Below are 27,442 nucleotides of genomic sequence, written 5' to 3' on the forward strand. Positions count from 1 at the left end.
AATGACACACAGGTAAGACAGTGTTATTTCACATTTCATTTACAGTTTCATGTGTGACATTGTCACTGGCAAGCTGTGAATTCCTACTTCTATGCCCACTGACTGTACCCTTTGGCATTTCTTTTTGCAGATGTTTGTGCCCCACTATTGCTCCTGGTGTGTTCAGTGCAGCCAACTACAGGTCTTTCCTATGTAAATATTACTGTACAGTGAATTGCAATGTTTGAACCTTGTTAAACGAATACATTTTGAAATCATTTGACAAACACCATATTTGTATTTGATCTTAGTGTGTTTATTGTAGTGCTCTGAAAAAGAGAGGGTAGTGCAATGGGCTGGGTTGATGAAGGAGGAAAGTCCAAGATAGAGTCCAGTCTATTTGTATCAGAGGTGCAGTGTCCAAGGGGGATAGGAAGGGGATCAATGGCAGTTCAAGGTGGACAGGGTTACAGAGTGGGACACAAGGGTGACAATCAGGAGAGTCTTATTTCCTGGCGGGGGTCTTGGCAATAGTCTCTGGCTTCTGCCTGGATCGCAGGGAAAGTTTGCGGGGTGGTTCACCTTCTGCAGGGGGAGGGGTGCTGGTGGCCTGTTGGTCCTATGGCGGGGCCTCCTGTCCACTAGCGGCAGCGGGGGTGGAGGGCTGTTCAGTAGTCAAGCTAGTGTCAGGGGCCCGGTGGGGTGCCACTGCCTCCCTCATACTGCTGGCCATGTCTGCCAGCACCCCTGCAATGGAGACCAGGGTGGTGTTAATGTACTTCAAGTCCTCCCTGATCCCCAGGTACTGTCCCTCCTGCAGCCGCATGTTCTCCTGCATCTTGTCCAGAATCTGGCCCAGCGTATCCCAGGAATGTTGGTAGGCTCCCAGGATCATGGTGAGTGCCTCCTGGAGGGTCGGTTCCATGGGCCTCTCCTCACCCTGTCGCACAGCAGTCCTACCAGCTTCCCTGTTGTCCTGTGCCTCTGTCTCCTGAACCATGTGCCCACCTCCACTGATCCCAGGGCCCTGATTGGCCTTGGTTTGTGGTGTACCCTGGGGTCCCTGCAGTGGTGGACACACTGCTAACTGATGTGTCCTTGGGACAGAGGTATCGGCCCACTGGGTGGGTGCTGTGCTGGTGTTTCCTAAGGGGGGAGGCTCTGTGATGGTGTGAGACTGTTCCTGGGTAACCAACTGTCCGGAGGTCCCTGATGGGCCAGGTTGTTCATCCAGATCCAGACGAGCAGAGCTACTGTCATCACTGTGGGCCTCTTCTGTGAGGGGACTGGATGTTGCTGGCACCTCTTCTCCAGTGAGATTGGCTGGGATACCTGAGGAGATATAAATACAGTGTTATTGTTTCTGCATGTGTTGGCATGCAAGTAGGGGAGTAGTAGTAGTATAGAGTTGACTTACAAGAGTCCAGTCCTCCTGCTACTCCTGCCAGGCCCTCAGGATGCATGATTACAAAGACTTGCTCCTCCCATGTTGTTAGTTGTGGGGGTGAGGTGGGGGTCCACCGTCAGTCCTCTGTACAGCGATTTGGTGTCTTGCTGCAATGGAACACACCTTCTCCCGTAGGTCGTTCTACCTCTTCCTGATGTTGTCCCTTGTTCTGGGGTGTTGTCCCACGGCATTGACCCTGTCCACGATCCTCTGTCATAGCTCCATCTTCCTAGCAATGGATATCTCCTGCACCTGTGATCCAAATAGCTGTGGCTCTACCCGGATGATTTCCTCCACCATGATTTTCAGCTCCTCCTCAGAGAATCTGGGGTGTTGTTGTGGTGCCATGAGTGTAGTGTGAGTGGTGTGTGTGAGGGTGTGTGGGGTGATGTGTTGGGGTATGTGTTGTAAGGTGTGTGGGTGGTGTATAGGTGATGGTGGTATGTGGCTCTGGTTGTCTGAGTGGTCTTTCTGTATCTCTCTGGTGGCAATTGTTTGTAGTCGTAAAGGGTTGTGGGTAATGTGGGTGGGCGTTTTATAGTGGTGTGGGTATGTGGGTGTGGTGTGTGTATGGGTGTCAGGTGTGTGCAGTTTGAATTGTCCAATGTGGTGCTGTTTTGTTTGTGTGTGTGTATTTTGAGCGCAGCAGTATATAGCGCCAATGGTTTACTACCATTGAATGTCCGCTGTGGTGATTTGTGAGTCATAATGTGATGGCATTGTTCTGTTGGCGTAACGGTGTGGGTTTTGCTACCGCCAGTTTATCACTGACCTTTGGGCTGGCGGATTTGTGTGTGTGTGTCTGAATAGTGACGGATTGGTGTGTGTGTGTCATAATATGGTTAGTGGATACCCGCCGCCGCAGCGGTATGTTGGCGCAGTCGGCATGGCGGTAAGTGGAATTTATGTCATAATGAGGGCCTATATTTATTTCAACAAAATTAAACCTGATTCTCACACCAACGCAGTGAAGGTTCAGAAATGTCCCATGTTGGTGAGAGATAATATCAAGGACGAGGTGGATACATTGATTGAAGTGGTATCATCCAGGAGGTGGAGGCTACAACATGACTTATACTTGTGGTGATGACACATAAGGCAAATGCGGATGCCAGATTATGTGTTGATCTCAGGGAACTTACAAAGTTGGATGTGATGCACAATTTTCCCTTTCTTAACATTAGTGAGATGCTATGTCCACTTAATAGGGCCAAACATTTTCCATCCCTCGATTTAGGCCCTCATTATGATCTTGGCGGGATGCCCCCCTGCCAAACGTGCTGGCGGTCAAAGGAAGTCCGCCAGTGGCGGCGGTTGGCATCTTACCAAATAATGACACCTGGAGCCTAACCGCCATTGATGGCGGTGAGGGCCACCAGGCTCCATGCTGGAGGTCAGTGGTGGGGGTGGATGCTGCTCCACCCTCACCACCACGTCAGCCCAGATACCGCCCCGCCCAATGCAGTCATAGGCGTGGTGGTGTATAGAGGCATGGTGATGCCGGCGGAACAGCATCCACGAAGCCCGTTCCCTCCCGGAGCAGCGCCACAGAACAGGTAAGTGCTGCCCGAGAGGGAAGGGGGGTAGAGGGGTGTGTGTGAGTGTTTGTGTAGAGGGGATGTGTGTCTGAGCGTATGTATGCATGCATGCATATAGGTGAATGGGTGGGGTGCATGAGGATGTGGGGGTTTAGGGGAACCTGTATGTAGGGGTTTGGGGTGGGGGATGGTGAGGGTGGAGCTGGGAGGCACACAAGGATTTTTGGGGGGAGGGTTGGGGGTTCGGTTTTCAGGGTTCAGGGGGGTAGGTGGTGGGACGGTTCTATGGTTTGGTGGGTTAGTGGGGGTAGTGGCAAGGGAGGGCTGGCGTGTCACATACAGGTGACAGGAATGAGTATTCTTGTCACTCATATGCTTTCTGCCAGGGATAACCTGGCGGGGTATCCTGCCAGGAAATCCCTGGCGGAAATGGGATCATCATCCCACCGCCGGTCTGGCTTCCACCGCCGGGTCGAATGTGTCTGCTGTCAGTCTGGCGGTCAATTCTGGCCTGGTGGTGGGTGATAGTGAACTGGCTGCTTTGCTTTACAGCCAGTTTACTATTGTGTTGAGAATATGGCGGTCTGGACTGCCATGCCATTGGCGTTAATGACCACCACCGCCAGCATGGCGGTCCAGACTGCAATGTTCATAATGACCACCTTAGTTTTGGCTCATCATCAGCTTAAATTACACCCTTTATCTCAAGAATTTACTTCTTTTATAACACTTGTTGGCAACTATACATTTTTGAAAATGCCATTTGGTCTACTATCCACCTCTTCAGTTTTTCAAAGAGAAATCAAAGATGTTTTAAAAGGAATAGATGAAGTAAAGATTTATCAGGGTAATGTTTTGGTATGGCAAAAATCCCGAGGAGCACAACAGGAGACTACATGATGTGTTGAAGAGATTGAAGGAAAGTGGTTTGACATTGAAGTCTGAAAAATACAAATTTAGGGGCATATTTATACTCCGTTTGCGCCGGAATTGCGTCGGTTTTTTTTACGCAATTCCGACGCAAAACTAACTCCATATTTATACTTTGGCGTTAGACGTGTCTAGCGCCAAAGTTCATGGAGTTAGCGTCATTTTTTAGCGTGGACACCTACTTTGCGTTAATTATATGCAAGGTAGGCGTTCCCGTCTAAAAAATCGACTCCGAGGCATGTGCGTCGGATTTATACTCCCGGGCAAAATTCACGCCCGGGAGTGGGCGGGTCAAAAAAAATGACGTACGGCCACTTTTGCGCCGTTTTTTAGCGCCTGCAAAAGGCAGGCGTTAAGAGACCTGTGGGCTCTGAAGGAGCCCAGAGGTGCCCTCCCAAGCCCCCAGGGACACCCCCTGTCACCCTTGCCCACCCCAGGAGGACACCCAAGACTGGAGGGACCCATCCCAGGGACATTAAGGTAAGTTCAGGTAAGTATTTTTTTTAAATTTTTTTTGTGGCATAGGGGGGCCTGATTTGTGCCCCCCTACATGCCACTATGCCCAATGACCATGCCCAGGGGACAGAAGTTCCCTGGGCATGGCCATTGGGCAAGGGGGCATGACTCCTGTCTTTGCTAAGACAGGAGTCATTTCTATGGGGGTTGGGAGTGAAACTAAATGGCGCAAATCGGGTTGAGGCGAAAAAATTGCCTCAACCTGACTTGCCCCATTTCTTGACGCCCAAGCCCCATATCCCCCTACGCCGGCGCTGCCTGGTGTACGTCGTTTTTTTTAAAGCACACCAGACGGCGCCGGCGGCTAACGCCGGCTAACGTCATTCGATAAATAAGGCGCCCGCATGGCGCTTCAGAATGGCGTTAGCCGGCGCTAATTTTTTTGACGCAAAACTGCGTTAGCGCAGTTTTGCGTCAAAAAGTATAAATATGGGCCTTAAAGTTATAGAAATAGTGTATCTAGGCCATTTGGTATTGGGACCTACTATTGGCCAAAAAAATTATCTTGTTAATGCTACCCAGAACATGCCTTCTCTGCAAAACAAGGATGATTTAGTGAATTTTTTAGACAAGGCAAAGTATTATAGCAACTTTGTGCTTGGGTTTGCTGAGAAAAGCATATGCACAAGGAACTTGCTGAAGAAAGGTAAAGAATTTGTTTAGTGTCAACAGCGTGAACATGAATTTGTGGCTATTAGGCATAATGCATCATGTTTTCGTTATTTTGAGCCTGGGGAGGAGACTATTTTGATTGCGGATGTCAGAATGAAGGCACTGGGTGCAGTTATTGTGCAGAGAATTAGATCAGAAGGGCACGAAGGGTAATTTTGTTTGTTTAATATGGAATAATAGGGGTGGAACTTAATTATTCCATCAAAGAAAAAGAAGCTCTGGCCCTACATTGGGCAGGGAGGAAGTTGTAAAAGTTTTTGTGGGGGCATACATTTAAATTTAAAATGGATCACAAGTCCCTCAGAGAAGTCTTCACCAAGAAGGGTACTGACTTCATCTCCAGCTGAATTCGGAAGTGGGTTATTGCACTTTAAGTGTTTGAATTTATCTTGTTGTATGTCCCTGAAGTGAGCAATTCAGTTGCAGATTGTTTTTCCATGTTGTGTCAGATACAATACACAGATGACGAAACGAGTGATTACATTTTGGTGGGAAAATGTATGATGAAGAAATCAGTGTCTTCTCAGTCATCTGTTGTATTATTCAAGAAGAGGAATGGAGAAAGGAGTTTACTGACGATCAAACAAGACAGAAGCTAGGAGGGTAAAGAGAAAACAAAGACTGTTAAGAACACATATAGGTGGTCATTAAGACATTGGCAGTGAGTGATAAAGTGGCAGAAACACCACCAACAGGCTGGTGGTGAGAACTCCCATAGACAGCCAATGTACCACACCATCCACCAGGGCATCAATACCACTCACCATGGCGGTAGCCATCAACAGCCAGACGGAAGACAAGGTATCGCCCACCATATAATGACACTGCAACCGCCACAATTTGCGGGGCGGAACCAATGCCATCAAAAGCCTTGCGGAAACACTTCACAGAAGACCAAAGACTCACCACCAGACACACAGAGAAGAACAACGCTGCGATGGAACCGGAACTGCAAGTCTTCCCGATGCACTTCTATGCTATGCTCCACCTGGAACACCAATCCGACGAAGATGACGACGGTAAGTACAGCTGCCTAGCACACAAGGGACAGAGGGAGGAAAAGGAGAGTGACACACACACGCACAACACACACCAGCCACACACACACCATACACACAACCAGCTGCAAACCTAAACAAATGGCACACGACAGATGGCAGAATAATATAAGGACTAGAGTTCGGAAGTACTGAAAATTTATCAGCAAGGCAAAAGCCACCTTATGAACCAAATATGTACAATTGTCCACAAAGACCCAATGACTCACATTGCCACAGTCCAAGGCACAACTTGTTTCCTGACAACATCCTCACACCTCAGGGGGGAGAAGGGTGGGGAGCACATTCACCTGAAGTCGGGAGCTTGCCCACTGGTTCTGGATGCTGGGGAGTGCAAGGTCACAGTCTCTGATGTGGGGGACTTGCCCACTTGTTCTGGAGGGGGCTCCATGTCCATTTCCCAATGCTGGGGAGTGCAAGGTCACAGTCTCTGAGGTGGGGGACTTGCCCACTGCTTCTGGAGGGGGCTCCTTGTACAGCAGTCCCTGGAGGGTGGCCTACATGTCCACTCCTGGAGGTGAGTGCTGCACAGTCTCAGCTGGAGGTGAGGGCTCCATGACCACTGGTGGTGGTGGTGGTCGTACCCTGCCAGCCTCTTCTGGAGGTGATGGCTGCTGTGTCTCAGCTGGGGAAGGTACCTCCTGGGCAGCCTCCGTTGGAGGCGAGGGCTACTGTGTATTAGCAGGGGATGAATGCCCCATGCCCACTGGTGGTGGTGGTGGTGTTGGTACCCTACAGCCTCTGCAGGAGGTGAGGGCTGCTTTGTCTCAGCAGGGGAAGGGGCCTCCTAGGCAGCCTCTGTTGGAGGCGAGGGCTGCTGTGTCTCAGCTAGAGGTGAGTGCTTATTCACTTTCATTGCAGGAGGTGAGTGCGTCTTCCCTGTCCTGGCTGTTGGAGTGGGATTCTTCCCCTTTCTGGCTGTTGGGGTGGGATCCTTCCCCTTCCTGGCTGTTGGAGTGGGATCCTACCCCTTTCTGACTGGTGGAGTGGATTCCTTCCCCTTCCTGGCTGGTGGAGTGGGATCCTTCCCCATCCTGGCTGGTCGAGTGGGATCCTTCACTGTCTTGCCTCCACGACGAGGAGGTGCCTCCAGTGGCCTGAGGTGCTGGGCTAGGTCATTTGGACACTGCTCTTATGGACAGGACCGGGGGAGGTGAGGGAAGAGGTCAAATTGGGCAAGGAAAAGTTTCTTAGGGACAGTGGGGCGGGATAAGGGAGGAGGGATGGGAGTCGAGGTTGAGTGAGTAGTTGTTGGAGGAGTACATCCGCTGGACTTGGGTACAGGTGCATGGGGAGTGTGCTGATGTGAGGTGGATCACTGTTGGGTGTCTGAGTACCTGTGTTTGTGTCCTGTAAGGGGGGCTGGCAGGGTGGGAGAGGACACAGGGGACGCGTGGATGGATGTTGTGGAGGTGTCTGCAAGTGAGGTGTGTGTGCTGCTTGGTGTGGTGAAGGTGGTGGTGAATGTTGACGCAGTGCATGAAGGTGTGAGTGTGGATGTGACTGTGAGGGATGTGGAGGAGGAGGGTGATACAGTGGAGGCAGTGGATGTGGATGTGGTTGTGTGTGCAACTGTCTTGTGTTTGCATGAGTGCTTGTGGTCTAAAGTGTGGTGCCTGTGTTTGACTGTGCCACTCTTGTGTGTTGTCTTGTGTGCATGCTCGTCTGTAGGTGTGCATGGTATGGATTCGGGTTGAGGAGACTGGGACGGGTAAGTGGTAGTTGGAGGGGGGACGGTAGGAACAGGAACAATGGCTGCCATCAGAGAGGAGGCCAGAGCCTGAATCGCTCTCTGTTGGGCCGAAAATCCACCACGGATGCTCTCCAGGAATGCGTTGCATCGCTGCATCTGGGATGCCAGCCCTGGATGGCATTCACAATGGTTGACTGCCCTACAGAGTTGGATCTCAGTAGGTCAATAGTCTCCTCCCTCAGGGCAGCAGGGCTCAATAGGGCAGGGCCTGAGGTTCCTGGAGCGAAGGAGATGCCCATCATCCTGGGTGAGCGGACACGGGTAACTCACTGAGGGACTACTGGGAAGGCCGGGCTGGTACAGGGGGTGGTGGCTGAACATGCAGCTGGGGTGGTCACAGAGGTGTCCACCACTACCAGGGAGCTTCAATCGGAGGAGGTATCTGAGTCAGTGTTGTCACCTCCTGTCTCCGCTGTGGTGCTCCCCTCGCCCTCGTCCCACTGGTTCCCTCGGCGTCAGTGGACTCTGCCTCCTGGGTCCTGTGGGATGCAGCTCCCTCTGTCGCTGGTGCCCCTGCTCCTCTGCCAGATGATGCTAATGCACCCATGGACAGAATGACAGAAGGAAAAAGGGGGAGAGAGGGAGAAAGGGAACACTGGACCAGTTACTGCACCAACACCACAGTTGGCATAATCAGCAACGTCACATACAAGGATCAGGATTCAGCACTATGCATTGCAGTGCCATTGATTTGGGTAGATGCCACAGCAAGATGAGGGCCAACCACCGTCAACTGCACACCTCCTGGGACCCACAAAGCCCTGACTGACATGGAATGCAAACAAGCTAGGTTACCTGCATTTGCCATACACCCATTACCCTTGAGCTGGATCACGCTGCAATGTCTGGTCTGGCATTAAGGGGTACCCAATAACTCACACACAGCACCTGGATCCCATGCCACCTACCAAATATTGTAGTAATGCCCACTGTACTCACCCCCTTGCGGCTGCTGTGATGCCCTCAAGCACCCATCCAGCTCTGGGTAGGCCACCGCCAGTATGCGGGCTATCAGAGGGTTCAGGTTCCAACGGGCACCCCTTCCTCATTGGGAGGCCATCCTCAGATGGGCCCAGCGTCTCAGGTCCTCCCACTGTTTCCTGCAGTGGGTGCTCCGCCTGCTGTAGACACCCAGGGTCTGTACATCCTTGGCGATGACACACCACAACTCCTTCTTTTGATGAGCGCTGACCTGCATAGGGAATGTAGACAGGAGGATACCATTATACATAAAATCCAGCCTGTCATACATATGGCCCACCAATCTCATTTCCATCACCATTGGCACAAACATCATCCGGCACCCACCATGTACACTACCACCAGACACCCCCCAATGACACGATGCTTGCACACACATCCCATGCATCCTTCCCATATGCATCCTGCCCAGTGTGTACTCACCTGTTGGTCTGGAGGCCCATACAGAAGTCAATACCTGGGTAGGATCCCATCCACCAGTCACTCCAACTCCTCAGAAGTGAAGGTAGGGGCCCTTTCCCCAGTCACATGGGCTGTGGTAGGTTCCAGACGCAGGTCACAGTAGCACACGCAGTGTAGGTGTCATCCTGTGGAAAGTCAGGAAACAAGTGAGGATTTGGATGACAATTGTTGATCACGTCTGTGGCAGTGTACACCGTCACTGCTGGCGCTGATCCGCAATGGCCACTGTACTCCATAGAGCCTCATATTAGCCAATGAGGAACCTTACACCATAACGCCCAACGTCGGTGGAGTTACCTCACTTCCACCTGTCCAAAGATAGAGGACAGGCGGTCGCAATTTCCTTGGTGGTGGACAACGATCAGACAAACCATAACTGCGTCATTGCCTAAAATAGCACATACATTGCCATTCCCACTGTCCCATAACATTAATGGTGTATGTACACTGAGGTGATGGTTTCATTGTTCAAATTGTGACAGCCTACTCACTCTTGTGTCCCTTAAATACCTACCGCTGCGGATGAAGAGGAGGAGGAGACAAACCCCCGTGTACAGACCCCTTGTGGACTTGCCTACGCTGGAGGACAGGCACATTATACTCACCTATAGACTGGACAGGGTCACAAACACAGAGCAGTGTTACCAATTGGAACCTGACCTGATATCAGCCGTCCATCATTCCACTGGGATTCCCCCCTCTTGTGCAACTACTATCTGTGCTCCATTTCCTCACAACTGGTTCTTTCCAAGTGACAGTGGGCTTGGTAGCAGGAATGTCACAGCCAATGTTCTCAATCGTGCTGGCAAGGGTTCTGTATGCCCTGCTGAAGCACATGTGCAGCTACATTGTTTCCCCCTAGGTAGATGATTTGGCCACTGTGAAGGCAGGGTTCTATGTAATGGGGCATGCCCCCAATATTATTGGGGCAATGACTGTAAACATATTGTGTTCGTTCCCCCCCACCCCCCACAATGAACAGGTGTTCAGGCATCAGAAGAGTTTTCACTCAATGAATGTGCAAATGGTGTGTCTGGCAGGTGAGTACATCGCCCACGTCACTGCCAAGTCTCCTGGGTCGCTGCATGACGCTTTTTTTCCTGAGGAATAGCAGCATCCCAAATGTGATGGCCCAACTAAAGAGGCACAGGTGTGGCTAATAGGTGAGTCAGATTCCCCACCCACTGTATGTCAGTGTATGCATTCAGGTATTATCCCCATTGGATTGTGTAAGGCTATTGTTTGCCCCTCACTATTTGCAGGGGACTCTGGCTACCCAAATCTATTGTGGCTCCTGACCCCTGTGAGGAATGCCAGGACAGGGGCTGAGAACTGTTATAATGAGGCACATGGGCGAACCAGAAGAATAATTTAAAGGACCTTCTGCCTACTGAAGCCAGGTTCGGGTGCCTCCATCTGACAGGTGGATCCTTATGCTACTCACCCGGGAAGGTCTGCCAGATAGAAGTGGCATGCTGCATGTTGCACAACCTGGCCCCGAGACGGCATGTGCCTTTTCTGCCGGAGGAGGAGACTGGAGATGGTCCTGTGGCAGCAGTGGACTCTGAGGACAGTGAGCATGAGGAGGCAGAGGATGTGGACAACAGAACATCAGCTATACATCAATACATCCAAAGACACACAGGTGAGACAGTGGAACTGATCATTGTTCTGAATATTGATCTCATCTGTGTGACTGTGGCATGATGGCATTCGCTTCCTTTGCATCTAAACATACTGTCACCTATGGCTTGTCATTTAACAGATGTTGGTGATATGACAACAGAGTCCTGATTTGAGTACTACAGACAGTTACAGGTAATTAATTATATGCTATCACAGTGTCCATATCATTTGCACCAGGTGTGACTGTTCCCCTAAATGCACATTTTCAACACATAAAATACTATCAGTCAAGTTGTGTTCAAGGGTGTTTATTGTAGTGCTATAAAAGTGAGGGTAAAGTGCAATGAAATGGGGGGATGATAGAGGAAAGTCCAGGGTATTGTTCCAGTCTTTTTGTAGCACAGTGCAGTATCCAAGGGGCCATAGGAAGAAGAGCAAAGGCAGTTCAAAGTGGACAAGGTGACAGGGTAGGACACAAGGGGGACAATCAGGTGAGTCTCATATCCTGGCGGTGGTCTTGGTCTTGGCAACTGTCTCTGGCTTCTGTCTGGGTCGCAGGGAATGTTTGTGGGGTGGTTCACCTTCTGCAGGGGGATGGGTGCTGGTGGCCTGTGGGTCCTGTGGCGGGGCCTCCTGCCCAATAGCTGCAGCAGAGGTGGTGGGCTGGTCAATAGACTGGATAATGGTAGGGGCCTGCTGGTGCGCTGTTGATTCCCTCATGATGTTGGCCATGTCTGTGTCAAGACCCTTCAAACCTGTCATGCCACAACTACGAAAGGTGCCACAAAAGTAATCAGAATGCAGATGAAGAAGTAGTCTCAGTGAAGACAGCATCGTCCAGGCTGGAGGAAGATGTGCCAAGTCATGTTGCCCCTTTTACAGAAAGGAAGTTGAGAACAGGAATCCAAGATATCCACTGTTTAGGCAGACAGTGAAGTTGCTGCTCTAGTGTTGCATTAGTCCAGTTGCTAGGATATGCGCACAAAGCCTGAGAGCTTTACACTTCAACTGCGCTTTGACAGGAGTCAGGTGTTCGGAGAGAGAGCGCATCTGTGAAGAAACATTCTGTGAGGAAACTTCATCTTTGCAAGTATCTTGATAAAGAAAGAAAACACAAGCATCACAGCAAACAAAAACCCAGGAAGCAGAAAGCAAATTCTGAAAACAAACTTTGTTGAAGGTTTATGAAAATTCTGTGGGAAGGAAATATACGACAATTCTAAGAGCATTTAGAGAATATAAATACATTAACAACTCAAATAATATAGTATGCTTGACATAACCAACTAAACACAAGAAAAGCTATACAGACAATATTTACGCTTATTTACCTTATGAGGAAGTATAAGAGATAGTTAACTAAAAGGTCATTCCTCTTTGCTTTGAATTCAATATAATAAATAACTATATATATATATGTCACTATCTAGCTCGGCGTGGATAGCACTGTGCTGATCCAATGCTTAAAAACTTTGCTAGATAAACAGACATTTGAGGTGAGCAAATCTAGAGTGTCGCTGGTGTTGCAGGGTGCTCCTTACTAGAGCTGCTCTCCACCTAAACTTGGGAACTACCCAGAGTTCTCTATTCTCTTTTTTTGCATAATTTATGCAGCACTCTAACCCTGAAAGGGATTTGTTTTGACTTATACTGGGTGCTCCCTTGTGTCTGGACAAAGCTAAACCTCTCTGATGAGCTCTAATGAGAGCGAAACACGTGTCAGGGGTTGCTTTTACTCATTCCAGGTTGGCTTGGATGGTATTTTACCAGTCCAAAGCTATAATACTGTTCCTGGAGTGGTAAATGGCTTTTGTCATTTTACAGCTCGGCAAGGTTGACACTGTGTCAAACCTATGCTTAAAGACTTTGCTGTACAAATGGCAAAAGACTTTGTCACTATCTAGCTCGGCGTGGATAGCACTGTGCTGATCCAATGCTTAAAAACTTTGCTAGATAAACAGACATTTGAGGTGAACAAATCTAGAGTGTCGCTGGTGTTGCAGGGTGCTCCTTACTAGAGCTGCTCTCCACCTAAACTTGGGAACTACCCAGAGTTCCCTATTCTCTTTTTTTGTATAATTTATGCGGCACTCTAACCCTGAAAGGGTTTTTTTTTTCACTTATACTGGGTGCTCCCTTGTGTCTGGACAAAGCTAAACCTCTCTGATGAGCTCTAATGAGAGCGAAACACATGTCAGGGGTTGCTTTTACTCATTCCAGGTTGGCTTGGATGGTATTTTACCAGTCCAAAGCTATAATACTGTGCCTGGAGTGGTAAATGGCTTTTGTCATTTTACAGCTCGGCAAGGTTGACACTGTGTCAAACCTATGCTTAAAGACTTTGCTGTACAAATGGCAAAAGACTTTGTCACTATCTAGCTCGGCGTGGATAGCACTGTGCTGATCCAATGCTTAAAAACTTTGCTAGATAAACAGACATTTGAGGTGAGCAAATCTAGAGTGTCGCTGGTGTTGCAGGGTGCTCCTTACTAGAGCTGCTCTCCACCTAAACTTGGGAACTACCCAGAGTTCTCTATTCTCTTTTTTTGCATAATTTATGCGGCACTCTAACCCTGAAAGGGATTTGTTTTGACTTATACTGGGTGCTCCCTTGTGTCTGGACAAAGCTAAACCTCTCTGATGAGCTCTAATGAGAGCGAAACACGTGTCAGGGGTTGCTTTTACTCATTCCAGGTTGGCTTGGATGGTATTTTACCAGTCCAAAGCTATAATACTGTGCCTGGAGTGGTAAATGGCTTTTGTCATTTTACAGCTCGGCAAGGTTGACACTGTGTCAAACCTATGCTTAAAGACTTTGCTGTACAAATGGCAAAAGACTTTGTCACTATCTAGCTCGGCGTGGATAGCACTGTGCTGATCCAATGCTTAAAAACTTTGCTAGATAAACAGACATTTGAGGTGAGCAAATCTAGAGTGTCGCTGGTGTTGCAGGGTGCTCCTTACTAGAGCTGCTCTCCACCTAAACTTGGGAACTACCCAGAGTTCTCTATTCTCTTTTTTTGCATAATTTATGCGGCACTCTAACCCTGAAAGGGATTTGTTTTGACTTATACTGGGTGCTCCCTTGTGTCTGGACAAAGCTAAACCTCTCTGATGAGCTCTAATGAGAGCGAAACACGTGTCAGGGGTTGCTTTTACTCATTCCAGGTTGGCTTGGATGGTATTTTACCAGTCCAAAGCTATAATACTGTGCCTGGAGTGGTAAATGGCTTTTGTCATTTTACAGCTCGGCAAGGTTGACACTGTGTCAAACCTATGCTTAAAGACTTTGCTGTACAAATGGCAAAAGACTTTGTCACTATCTAGCTCGGCGTGGATAGCACTGTGCTGATCCAATGCTTAAAAACTTTGCTAGATAAACAGACATTTGAGGTGAGCAAATCTAGAGTGTCGCTGGTGTTGCAGGGTGCTCCTTACTAGAGCTGCTCTCCACCTAAACTTGGGAACTACCCAGAGTTCTCTATTCTCTTTTTTTGCATAATTTATGCGGCACTCTAACCCTGAAAGGGATTTGTTTTGACTTATACTGGGTGCTCCCTTGTGTCTGGACAAAGCTAAACCTCTCTGATGAGCTCTAATGAGAGCGAAACACGTGTCAGGGGTTGCTTTTACTCATTCCAGGTTGGCTTGGATGGTATTTTACCAGTCCAAAGCTATAATACTGTGCCTGGAGTGGTAAATGGCTTTTGTCATTTTACAGCTCGGCAAGGTTGACACTGTGTCAAACCTATGCTTAAAGACTTTGCTGTACAAATGGCAAAAGACTTTGTCACTATCTAGCTCGGCGTGGATAGCACTGTGCTGATCCAATGCTTAAAAACTTTGCTAGATAAACAGACATTTGAGGTGAGCAAATCTAGAGTGTCGCTGGTGTTGCAGGGTGCTCCTTACTAGAGCTGCTCTCCACTTAAACTTGGGAACTACCCAGAGTTCTCTATTCTCTTTTTTTGCATAATTTATGCGGCACTCTAACCCTGAAAGGGATTTGTTTTGACTTATACTGGGTGCTCCCTTGTGTCTGGACAAAGCTAAACCTCTCTGATGAGCTCTAATGAGAGCGAAACACGTGTCAGGGGTTGCTTTTACTCATTCCAGGTTGGCTTGGATGGTATTTTACCAGTCCAAAGCTATAATACTGTGCCTGGAGTGGTAAATGGCTTTTGTCATTTTACAGCTCGGCAAGGTTGACACTGTGTCAAACCTATGCTTAAAGACTTTGCTGTACAAATGGCAAAAGACTTTGTCACTATCTAGCTCGGCGTGGATAGCACTGTGCTGATCCAATGCTTAAAAACTTTGCTAGATAAACAGACATTTGAGGTGAGCAAATCTAGAGTGTCGCTGGTGTTGCAGGGTGCTCCTTACTAGAGCTGCTCTCCACCTAAACTTGGGAACTACCCAGAGTTCTCTATTCTCTTTTTTTGCATATATATATATATATCAACATTTTTGACCAAAGGAAAAGAAAAGTACACAGAGGAAAAAAGACTCAAACAAATTCTCCGATAAGAATCGGACAATTCTTCTATTGAACTGAGAGAGCTTATTTTCTAAGATACTTATTTCCATTTCAATAACAACAGTAAGACAAACAGAGAGAGAGGCAAATTTCCCAGAGAGCTCAGGGTGAGTGATTATAGTATTGCTGGGTTGAAACGATTAGTTGTGAAGTTAATTGGTATATAATAGTGTGTCCTTATTAATTGTGACAATAATTTTACAGGTGCCGTTCACCAGCTAAACCAACAGTGAGGTGGCAGTCCATGTCTGGATGAAGCATCATCTCTGAGACAGTCTCTCTAAATTCCATTCCCCTTCCCCCCTTCCAGGGTGCTCAATACAGAGATTAGTTTTGTTGCGAGTAATCTGGGTTGGGATAGAGGACCAATCTTCTGCTCCTGAGGAAATAAAATCCAGGTATATGACAGTCTGCCAGCACCCCTGCTATTGAGATCATGGTGGTGTTGAGGGCCTGCAAGTCCTCCCTGATCTCCTGATGGTGTTCCTCCTGCAGCCGCTTGTTCTCCTGCATGTTGTCAAGGATCTGGCCCATCGTGTCCTGGGATTGTTGGTAGGCCCCAGGATCTCGGTGAGTGTCTCCTGGAGAGTTGGTTTCCTGGGCCTGTCCCCCCGGCGCACAGCGGTTCTCCCAGTGTCCCTGTTGCCCTGTGCCTCTGTTCCCTGAATGGTGTGCCCAGTGCCACTGACCCCAGGTCCCTGATAATCTTGGGTTTAATGTGTGGACTTGGGGCCTTGTACAGGTGGGCACACTGCTGATTGACGTGTCCTGGGGACAGAGGTGTGGGGAAGCTGGGTGGGTGCTGTGGTGTAGGATACTGATGAGGGAGGCTCTGTGGGGACTGTGACTTGTCTGGGGTGACCAACTGTCCAGTATTCCCTAATGGGCTAGATTGTTGATCCAGATCCTGAAGTCCAAAGTTACTGTCATCACTGGGGGAATCTTCTGTTGGGGGACTGGTTTGTCATGGAACCTCCTCTCCGCTGACATTGGCTGAGGATGTAAGTGATATATTATGCTTCATGCCTGTGACATATTGTAGATCTCTACCTTTCCCTCTATCATTGCTGCTGCCCTGCCACCTTGGTTTGTGTATGTTGATGTTTTGTGGGATCGTTAGTTTCCCTATGCTGTGCATGCTTTAGTGATGGGTGTCCATGCAGGGCTGGGAGGGCTGTCCATGCACTGGTATTGCATGCAGGGATTGGCATTGGGGTTAGTCACATGTGTAGGTGCAGTGTGTGGGATGGAGTGGAGTCATGAGAGTGAGGGTGAGGGTGTGTGATGGCATGCAGGTTTGGGGGTCGATCAGTAATAAATATTGACTCAGAGTGTCCAGGCCTCCAGCAACTCCAGTGAGTCCCTCAGGATGCATTAATGCCAAGACTTGCTCCTCCCATGCTGTGAGCTGTGGGAGAGGAGGTGGGGGTCCACTGGCAGTCCTCTGTATGGCGAGCTGGTGCATGCTGCTATGGAACGTACCTTCCCCCGTAGGTCGTTCCACCTCTTCCTTATGTCGTCCCTTATTCTTGGATGCTGTCCCACGGTGTTCACCCTGTCTACGATTCTCCACCACAGCTCCATCTTCCTTGCAATGGATATTTGCTGTACCTGTGCTCCAAACAGCTGTGGCTCTACCCTGACTATTTCCTCCACTATGACCCTCAACTCCTCATCAGTGAAACGGGGGTGCCTTTGTGGGGACATGGGTGTTGTGTGGTGTGTGTAAGTGTGTGAGTTTTGGGTTCTGTGGTTGGGTGTGCGTAGTGGGGTGCGTGAGGGATCTATGGGTGTATGTGTTGTGTGTGTGTCTAGCTGTCACAGTGGTCTTGCTGTCAGTCTGGTGGCAATGATTTGCATTTATAAAGGGTTGTGGGTGTGTGTTTTATAGTGCTGTGGGTGTGTGGGTGTCGTGTGTGTATGAGTGTCAGGTGTGTGCTTTTCGTATTGGGCAATGTTGTGTAGTTTAGTATTTGGGTGTCCCTTCTGAGCGCGCTGGTGTGTACCGCTAATGGTTTACCACCGTTAAATTGTTTTGTTGGCATAACGGTATGGGTGTTGGTACCGCCACTTTAGCACTGACCTTTGGTCTGGCAGATTTGTGTATGTGGCAGTATTATGTTGGATTGGTCTGTGTGTGTCATAATATGGCGAACGGATATTCGCTACCCCCGCAGTATCTTGGCAGCCGTCACTGTGGCAGTAAGAGGCATTTACCGCCAATGTCATAATGAAGGCTATAGTGTTATTGGTAAGTTAGAAAAAGGTTGATTTTGATGGATGGTTTGGTCATGATAGAAAGCAAGATGGTGTTTCGAATGGATTGAGGAAGAGGTTGCCAGATAAGGAGCATGAGTCACATGAGCATATCCAAGACTAATCAAAGAGTCAGAGAAGGATATCAGATTATTTAATTTGTGGTGCTAATTCAATAGCTAAGTTAAAGAAGGAGGTAAAGGAGTGCAGGTTGCAGCTGCATTCCACCACTGATGCCACTCCTTTTCTGTATTATGGCCCTCATTCTGACCTTGGCGGGCGGCGGAGGCCGCCCGCCAAAGTCCTGCCGTCAGGTTACCGTTCCGCGGTCGAAAGACCGTGGCGGTAATTCTGACTTTCCCGCTGGGCTGGCGGGCGGTCGCCTTCAGACCGCCAGCCAGCCCAGCGGGAAAGAGGCTTCCACGATGAAGCCGGCTCGGAATCGAGCCGGCGGAGTGGAAGCTGTGCGACGGGTGCAGTTGCACCCGTCGCGTATTTCACTGTCTGCGCAGCAGACAGTGAAATACATGTAGGGGCCCTCTTACGGGGGCCCCTGCAATGCCCATGCCAGTGGCATGGGCACTGCAGGGGCCCCCAGGGGCCCCGCGACCCCCTCTACCGCCATCCGGATCTCGGCGGTCCGACCGCCGGGATCTGGATGGCGGTAGGGGGGGTCGGAATCCCCGCGGCGGTGCAGCAAGCTGCGCCGCCGCGGAGGATTCAATGGGGCCGCGGTACACTGGCGGGACCCCGCCAGTGGTGCCGGTCCGACCGCGGCTTTACCGCCGCGGTCGGAATCCCCATTGGAGCACCGCCGGCCTGTCGGCGGTGCTCCCGCGGTCCTCCGCCCTGGCGGTCAAAGACCGCCAGGGTCAGAATGACCACCTATGTGTCCTGTGTTATGTGTCCTGTGTGGGTGAATGGGAAATGAGTGGAAATAGACAGTGAAGTAGGTCACATTGGTGGGAGGAGAGAGAGTATGATGAAATGATAGAAAGGAAGGTGTATCATTATGGAAGGAAGGCTGTCAAGGTGACTAGTGTGGGGACTAGGTTAAGAACACATCTCCAAGAAAAGATGGGAAAGTGTCTAAATTTACTAAATCACTGAAAGAGATTGAGGTGTCCAAAGATGCAATCAAGATGAGTGATCATATGTTTTGGAACTTTGGCAGAGTAGCCAAGTATCACCCCGCTCAACCTGAATTTGGTTTGCAGATTCCAAGTTCTTAGTGTGACGATGCTAGGAAGAGTCAATGGATGAGGAAGAAAACTGTATACTTGCATGACTATGTGTAATTAGTCATTTTCAATGCATATCTGGATCTTTGTCTGGCTATATCTGATATTATCCACCTTGTTCTAAATGTGTTAAATTGCAGTGTTTTCTTGTATATGTTGTAAATTATATGGGGAAGTGGTGTGTTGGACTAGAATTGTAAGGGGTTGCTTAGTGATTGGAATATCTGGAGTAACTCGGGCTGAGGGAGCTGTGGCTGCTGAAAGTTGTTCATGGATGGGCTCTACATGATCTCCAATTCACTAATTTTATCTGTGGTGCAACGGCTTTTTATAACTTTATCACAGACTCCACGCTAGTCTCTAATGAGTTATACTTTAGACTTTTCTTGCTCTCTGAACTGTGCAGACCCTTCCTTAGTCTCTCTATTTGATTTACACTTGACCTTTTTCTTGCCTTAGAAATTGAGCAGCCTCAGTGTCATTCGGCTACTGATTTATACCTAGACTCCATTGACTTTTGAATTAAGCAGCTTTTTTCTAGTCGTTTGCTGAACTAAATTTTGGTTCTACTATTACTTGCTTTAGAGGGTGACCTTATAATATTACCTCTCACAATTAGCTTTATTTGATGTATTTGTAAAGCTAATTATGACTCTAGCTAACATACTTTTTTGCCTTCTGTAGTGGCTCTTAAATTGAATAAACCTTTATGGTTTAGACTTTGAATTTTATCCTGTGAAGGTTTTCTTTATTGTCCTAGGATTGATATCCTATGGAACTCAAATGGCCCTGACACTGGTCCCGACCCTTCTAAATTTTGACTTAAAGCATTGTTATCTGCACATATTGTTACCAATGGGGTGTTTTCATATTTTGCAGATTCTCTTAGATATAGTTGCACAGATACGACTAAACGGGCCTTCATATTCCTCTTTCATTTGCAATGATGGGGCATATACCTGTACTTAGCACTATCTAACTTTCATCAACCTATTTTTCATGAGCCCGGTATTAATTCTCTGCATTGAGTTCAGCAGTACCTGTCCGACGCCCATTAGATGCTTGGCTGTCCCTCTCTATGGTCCTGATGAATTTACCTTATGAATGAGATGGTACTGAAACAAGTTGACCCTCATTATTACAGCTTATAATATGTCCTGAGTTTTAACAAATACTAGGCATGCAATGTACATTAAAGCAGTTAGGCATCACCCTGATATGCTTTAGCATTAGTGAGGACAATTACTGACCTCTTTCAGATCATGTAACACAACTGGGTGGTCAGTAGAGGGTACATCTACATTTTTAGGTACTGCACAGGTCTGTGAAATTAACATTTTCCACATTACTACTTTGGCCTTTGGAACTAGTTCCTTCGGGGCCACTGCTATTGGCCATCATTTTCACAAGTGTGCTCCAATGATGATATGCCTGAGACACAGTAAGCACTAGCATCTGTTGTCCCTTCGTAGCTCTCCATGGGGAGTCTTTGAGAATCATTCTGTAAATATTGTTTTTGCTGGTACTGATGGTTTATTGTGGAATCACTCACAGTTAGCTGTGCTTTAATTTTGACAAAGGTGACCGGTATAATTTGAAGTTCCTTTTTGCAGTAACACAGCAGGTTATGGTTTAAATGTTGTCTATGATTGGGTGAACAGTATCCCTTAGTTTATCCCCTAGTATCTTTGTAACTTTATATGAGCTAACCTTCATAGGAAAATTCCAGTTAGGCAGCGTTAGCAATGTAAATCTTTTTGAGGTCTATGGATCACCTTACCTTTTTCCTCTCTGGTAATAGTTCCAGTTGCTAGGCTATATATTTTATAACACAATATATATTTTCTCACCTCTAATTGTTCAAGAACTGTGATGCAGGTTGTACGTTAGAAGCATATTTGAGAATCAGATTGCATAGACCATAAATACTGTAAACACTGTTATTACTCCAACAGTGTGATAACAAATACGTCAGTGTGGGCCATTCTAAGCTCCAAACTCTAGCAGGTGACGCAAATCAAGCAACCTAAACATGTCTGACTCCTATAAAGTAATCTTCAGTTTCGATCTGATTAACTTGGGTATTTTTGTGCTTTGTGCTCCACTTGTATTTTTATTTACTTTAAATCCTCATTAGTGACAAATGGGGGGAGTTCGGTTGAGTAGTCACCATAAGATTAGTGTTAACACTCTACCGTTGTGCTGCCTCCAAGTCAATGACCATATCCAACAGTTCAAAGGGGTTTCAGGATAACCTTAATACCCCCTCCCTTGTTCATTTATAGGTCATAATCATTGGACAGCAGGATCACTCCCACAGTGATGTTTGTATCACAAATCCATCCTTACTCCAATTCTCAAAAAGTATCCGCATTCCCACCCTTTTAGCAGACTGGCAACAGCGGTCAAGCCTGCTAACATGTTCAGCCAAATACACCCAATCTGTGAACAGTGGATAGATAGCTGACACCCATTTCATGCATATTTCCCTTTGTGCAAACAATATTAATAAGAAATGAAGATTTTTTTTGCAATTTATTCAATTAACCACCTTCTAAAATAACAAATATTATCAGTGCAGGCTTACCTTAATTTTTCTACCCAGTCTTTCAGATAGCGCCTTACCTACTTCTTACCAGAAATACTAGATATTGGGACACTGGTGAACATCACCTGCCTTCTCCAACCATACTTAGGGCAAACCTTTTTGCCCTAACCTCCTAAGCTTGACAAATTCTTTGGAGTCCCGTAAGCTCTATGAACTATAAATCAGTGTTTTTTTTCCTGTGAGCTGCGGATTTCACAGAGTCCCCAAGAATAGACATAGATACTTGACACAAGTGTGTTAATTCAAGCGCCAGAAGGTCCCTCCTCCAGGTCTCATCTAAGACGGCAAAGGCTCCATCAATGCCTTGCACTAGCATCCAGCAGCATTTTGCCACCTCTCTTTTTTGGGAAGTGGATCCTTGCAGTTTTTCTTCCTATTCCAAATTCCCTTCTCCCTCTTTGCTTAAGCCTCTTACCCAACTCGCTAGAAGATAGTACTTACAGTTGGACAGCCTATTATCCATGAATGGAAGAAGAGTTTCCCAAGGCACCAGTGTGCCATCCTGAATAATCTGGCCCCATCTATTGACACCCGCTTCCATCAGAGGTCTCGCTTTACTATTGTGTAGGCATGTAGGAGTTCTCGGTGACTTTCAGATCAGGGAAAAATCCCTGTAGTAAGGTTTCCCTAGTACCCACCTAATCTGGACCCAAAGCCTACAAGCATCACTCAGTCTGATCTTTTTGAAAAAGCTGGGATAGGCAAACTTATGTAAAAATGTGTATTCCCATAAGCCACGTTTTTCACTAAGGCTTTAAATGGGAGAGTTATCTGCTGGGACTATCCTATTAACAAAGTTCTTATATTTTTCAGCTGGGTAGCACAACAGTAGAATTTACATTCTGGAACTGCTAGACCACCTTCAGATTTGTTCCTTCAAATTTTTTCTGTGCGACCGTCACTCCTTTAGATGATCAAATAAAGCTACTTATTTTGCCGTGAAGCTTTATAAGACATTCAGCTTTAAAAGTTAACGTAATTGTGTTAACGATAAAAGTACTCTTTGGGCGTATCACCATTTTTATGATGTTGGTTTTTGTGATCATTGTAAGAGGGGGACACCCACTTGCTTTTAACAGTTTCTTGGTATCTGTCATGAACGTATTAAAATTCACTTAGGGCACTCTCTCTGACTCCTGTACAACCTAGACTCTCAAATACCTTATCTCTTTCTTTACAGAGGGACTATCCCAATGAGTGTTCCAAGTCATTATCTCTATTTTTTTGTTGATTTATCAAATATTCAGAAACCCTCCTGAAATCCCTCAGAAGTAGTCAACTAGCCAAGAATGAGCCTGCAACATCTTGGGTATATATAATCAAGTCATTTACATATAATGAAACTTTTTTCACCCAACTGTTGTACACAAAAGAGGTGATATCCTGGTTTTCTCAAATTTTCCTTGCTAAGGTCTCAATGTACAGATTAAAAAGCAGGGAGAACCATTCCTGTTTTCCTCCTGGTTATTCCTACTGTACCCATTTGAACACTTCACTCCTCTGGTGTCTAGTTTTCAATTTAAACACTACTTCTGGTGTGCTACAATCTGTTTAATTGAATCTTTGCACCTCCATTTACTCTTTCAAACTGGGCATTTTATTGTTCCACATAATTTTCAACGTTACGGGTAACTTCAGCTGAGCGGTAGCTCCTAGCTTCCTAACATCTTCAATATACTTCCCAGGCTCCCATTGCCTATCCTGCGTTGCCTTTGAAATTTCCGATCTAATGTAGAAAGTCCATTCACCTTTCTTAAAACTTCCAGCCTTGAGAGATCTGTTCTTTTAAAGAGTAAGGGCCATATTTATACTCTGGTTGCGCCGAATTTGCGTCGTTTTTTTCGACGCAAATTCGACGCAGAACTAACGCCAACTAACGCCATATTTATACTCTGGCGTTAGACGCTTCGGGCGCCAAAGTGCCCGGAGTGTGCGTCATTTTTTAGCGTGAACCCCTTCCTTGCGTTAATGATATGCAAGGGAGGCGTTCCCGTCTTAAAAAATGACTCCCAGGCCTTTACGTGGTATTTATACTCCCGGGCAAAAGAGACGCCCGGGAGTGGGCGTGGCCAAAAACGGCGCATTTGCGCCGCTTTTTAACGCCTGGGTCAGGGATGGCGTTAAGGGACAAGTGGGCTCAAAATGAGCCCAGAGTGCCCTCCCCTGCCCCCAGGGACCCCCCCTGCCACCCTTGCCCACCCCAGGAGGACACCCAAGGACGGAGGGACCCATCCCATGGACATTAAGGTAAGTTCAGGTAAGTATTTTTTTTTTTATTTTTTGTGGCATAGGGGGGCCTGATTTGTGCCCCCCTACATGCCACTATGCCCAATGACCATGCCCAGGGGACAGAAGTCCCCTGGGCATGGCCATTGGGCAAGGGGGCATGACTCCTATCTTTACAATGATAGGAGTCATGTTGATGGGGGATGGGCGTCGAAAAAAAATGGCGCAAGTCGGGTTACGACGATTTTTTCGACGCAACCTGACTTGCCCCATTTTAAGACGCCCATACGCCATTTTCCCCCTATGCCGGCGCTGTCTGGTGTACGTGGTTTTTTTCCACGCACACCAGGCAGCGCCGGTCTGCTAGCGCCGGCTAACGCCATTCAATAAATACGGCGCCCGCATGGCGCTTCAGAATGGCGTTAGCCGGCGCTAATTTTTTTGACGCTAAACTGCGTTAGCGCAGTTTTGCGTCAAAAAGTATAAATACGACCCTAAGATTTAAAATTAATTAGGATCGTTCTTGGATTTTTTGTATTTGGTTACTCCTAATGGGATGACAATTAATTATTTGTATGTCTGCAGCCAGCTTATTGGAGTCTACCGAATGGCTAAACTCCTTCAGCAAACTGATCACCAAACTTTTATGTTCTCTCCTTCAATGCCTTCTGAGAAATTTAATAACCTCACATTATTCCATCTTGCATTATTTTCTAAGGCTCTAGTATCTTTGTCTGTTTTTTTCTGAGATTACAAACTTGGATTTAATTTCTTCCGTCAAGGCTGCCAAGAGATTTTCTACACCTAGCTGTCCCGTGAGATTTTTAATATTCCCCCTTGTCTATTTGGCCTGGAATGCAGAACCATGGGCTGGCCTGATTCTTGCACTTTCATTGCAGTCACTATTGCCTATAATCTAGTTGCAGTATTAATGCCCACCTTGTCCCTCTCAGTGTCCTGTCTATCACAATCCGTAATGCAAGTGCTTTCCTGTTGAAAATGGTGAGGTGCCACCTGTTTACTTAGTCCTTTGGTGGATTGGACTTTAAAAAGGACCTCAAGGATGGGGTAACCTTAACACTGTAAATTGATTTTACTGTACCCCCCATTGTTACCCTTTGCTGATCTCTGTCTTCAGCGGGGCAAAAAGTGCCTTGAACCAGTGAGGAGCACTCCACTTGTAAGTTGGGGACTTTTATATCCTTTCTTACTGTGTTAAAGGCCCATGTTTGAGAAGAGGGATGGTTCAGGGCCAAACCATCATCTAAGCCCCATTGCCTTGTACTTCTATTCCCTTTTAAAGGGGATTGTGCTTTAATGTTGCAGTTCCGTAGAGTATACCTGTTATTACCCTTCCCTGGCTCAGCCCTTGCACTCCTCCCTGCTCCCAAAAGCACTGACCTTTTTCCTGTAATCTTCTTTGTTAACAAAAACAAATTAAGCAACTCCCAGGTGTTACCTCCACTGACTGAAGCAGCTCCTCTGGACTGGCTCATTAGGAACCTTTTGGTTACAGTCTCTTTCCATGAGGATACCGGTGGATCTAAGAGTCAGCTTGTGCTGACTCTGCCTGGTGTCCCCCGGAAGGAATTCTGAGCTGAGGCTGGGTGGGCCTTGTGGAGTCCCTGCACAGTCTCTCTCCACAATACAGCCCAGCTGCCCTTGTTGTGACCTCCTCCCCGCAGATGTTGCTGATCCATTGCCACAGCCCTGAGACTTATCCACACTTCCCCATACTTGCTGAAACCACCAAGATTACGTGCAACCGACAGCGACAAGGAGGGGGCATTATGGTATTGCACTTGTATTTTCACACACCAGCATCCCACTGGAAGAGCAGAGGTCCCAACCAGCTCTCTCAGCAAGCCACCATGTTCCTCCCAAATAGCCACCGGTGATCTCACAATTGTAATGGTCTAGCCAGGTCAAAAATGTTATACTTTATGATAATCAAAAAGGGCCTCAATATCAGATGCAAATAACTGCATCGCCTCTGCCTTATCTAAGGTGTTTCATACTTTTACTAAAATACTTCCCTGAACAGCATATGCCAATTACTATGTTGCCTGTGTATACTTCAGACTTTCATTGATATCTGGGACCAAGAGGAAAAGATCTCTCAATGCAGTAAATCACATATAGTGGTGCACAGGTACCCTCGAGCCTTCAGACACCCCAAAGAGCACTTGGGCCATTGGAGGAAAATACTGGAGGACTGTGTTGAATTTTCTAAATTCTTGACCTAAAAAGACTAATTTCAAGATTAATGTAATAGCACAGTTCTATATTCTCCATGTGCCTTTTGATGATTTTCTTTCTGCCTTCAATATTGATTAGCCTCATGGTTGCACTCTCAATTCTGTCCATTCTCTAGATCGCACAGAGGTACTAATCCAGTAGTTTGGCTGTGTCCTACAGATTCAACAGGCCCTCAACCAGCCGATCTTTCCTGGTTGATTTGATGTCTCCGTGCTTTTCTTTTATTATTAATTTAGGGCCTCCTTAAGAGTTTGGTGATCGGACCCCCACACTGCCATAGTGGCGGCTGCCAAAAGACCGCCATGTTGGCAGTCATACACACTGTCGTATTATAAATTGCACCAACAGGACCACCAAAAAGCCAAAAACTCAAGACTGCCAGTCTTGCGGAGAGCGGGAAATAGACGGTTTGACCACCAACATCGACAGCCTTTTGACCAACCACCGACTATATCAGATGTCAAAGGTCGCAGTGGTGATGCAACCATGGCAGTCTATCAATGGCGGTCTGAACCACGGCAGTTCGTGGTCAAAAAAGTAATACCGAACACCACATTGTATGGATTTGAAAATACAATGTTGCCACACTCGACACACTTTCAAAGCACACTATAAAACGCATTCCTTCACAGACCAAAATCCTTTGCATCTACAACGCAATAAAAAAATATAATTAGATTAGGCACCCCTGCAATTTTTCTCATGTCACATACCGCACCCTTCACACTTTCTTTCTAGTCACATCCATTTGCACTTCCCAACTTGACAAACTCATTGTCATCTGTTAATTTCAATCCTTCCCTTTAGCACTGCCATATCACCCCAGAAAAATCCCTGTTTCACTGACAATGAGTTAAGAGTTATGGTGGATGAAATCATAAGAGTAGAGCCACAATTATTTGGAGCACAAGTCCAGCACGCTAGTATTGCCTGGAAAATGGAAATGTGGCATAGGATAGTCGACAGAGGGAATTCTGTAGGCACCACCCTGTGCATAAAGGACAACATCAGGAAGAGGTGGAACAACCTCAGGGGGAAGGTTTGTTGCATGCCATCCAGGCACCAGCTACAGCTCCAGAAGACTGGTGGTGGTCCCACTCCCTCCCTTACAACTCACATCCTGGGAGGAGGAGGTCTTGGCCATCCAGCATCCTGAGGCTTGACAGGAATACCTGAGTCGGGTAAGTCACAACACAAAAATATCTCACAAAAATGTATTGTCATGGATGCTCACTGCCCACCTTTGGCTACCTTCACTGTCACCTCCACTCACAAGCCCAGTGTCCCCCTGTCCGTAGACTGTTGTCTGGCATCTCACTTTTGAACTAGACTCACCTGGAGGAACAATAG

This window comes from Pleurodeles waltl, chromosome 1_2 (assembly GCF_031143425.1).
Source record: "Pleurodeles waltl isolate 20211129_DDA chromosome 1_2, aPleWal1.hap1.20221129, whole genome shotgun sequence".
NCBI lineage: Eukaryota > Metazoa > Chordata > Amphibia > Caudata > Salamandridae > Pleurodeles > Pleurodeles waltl.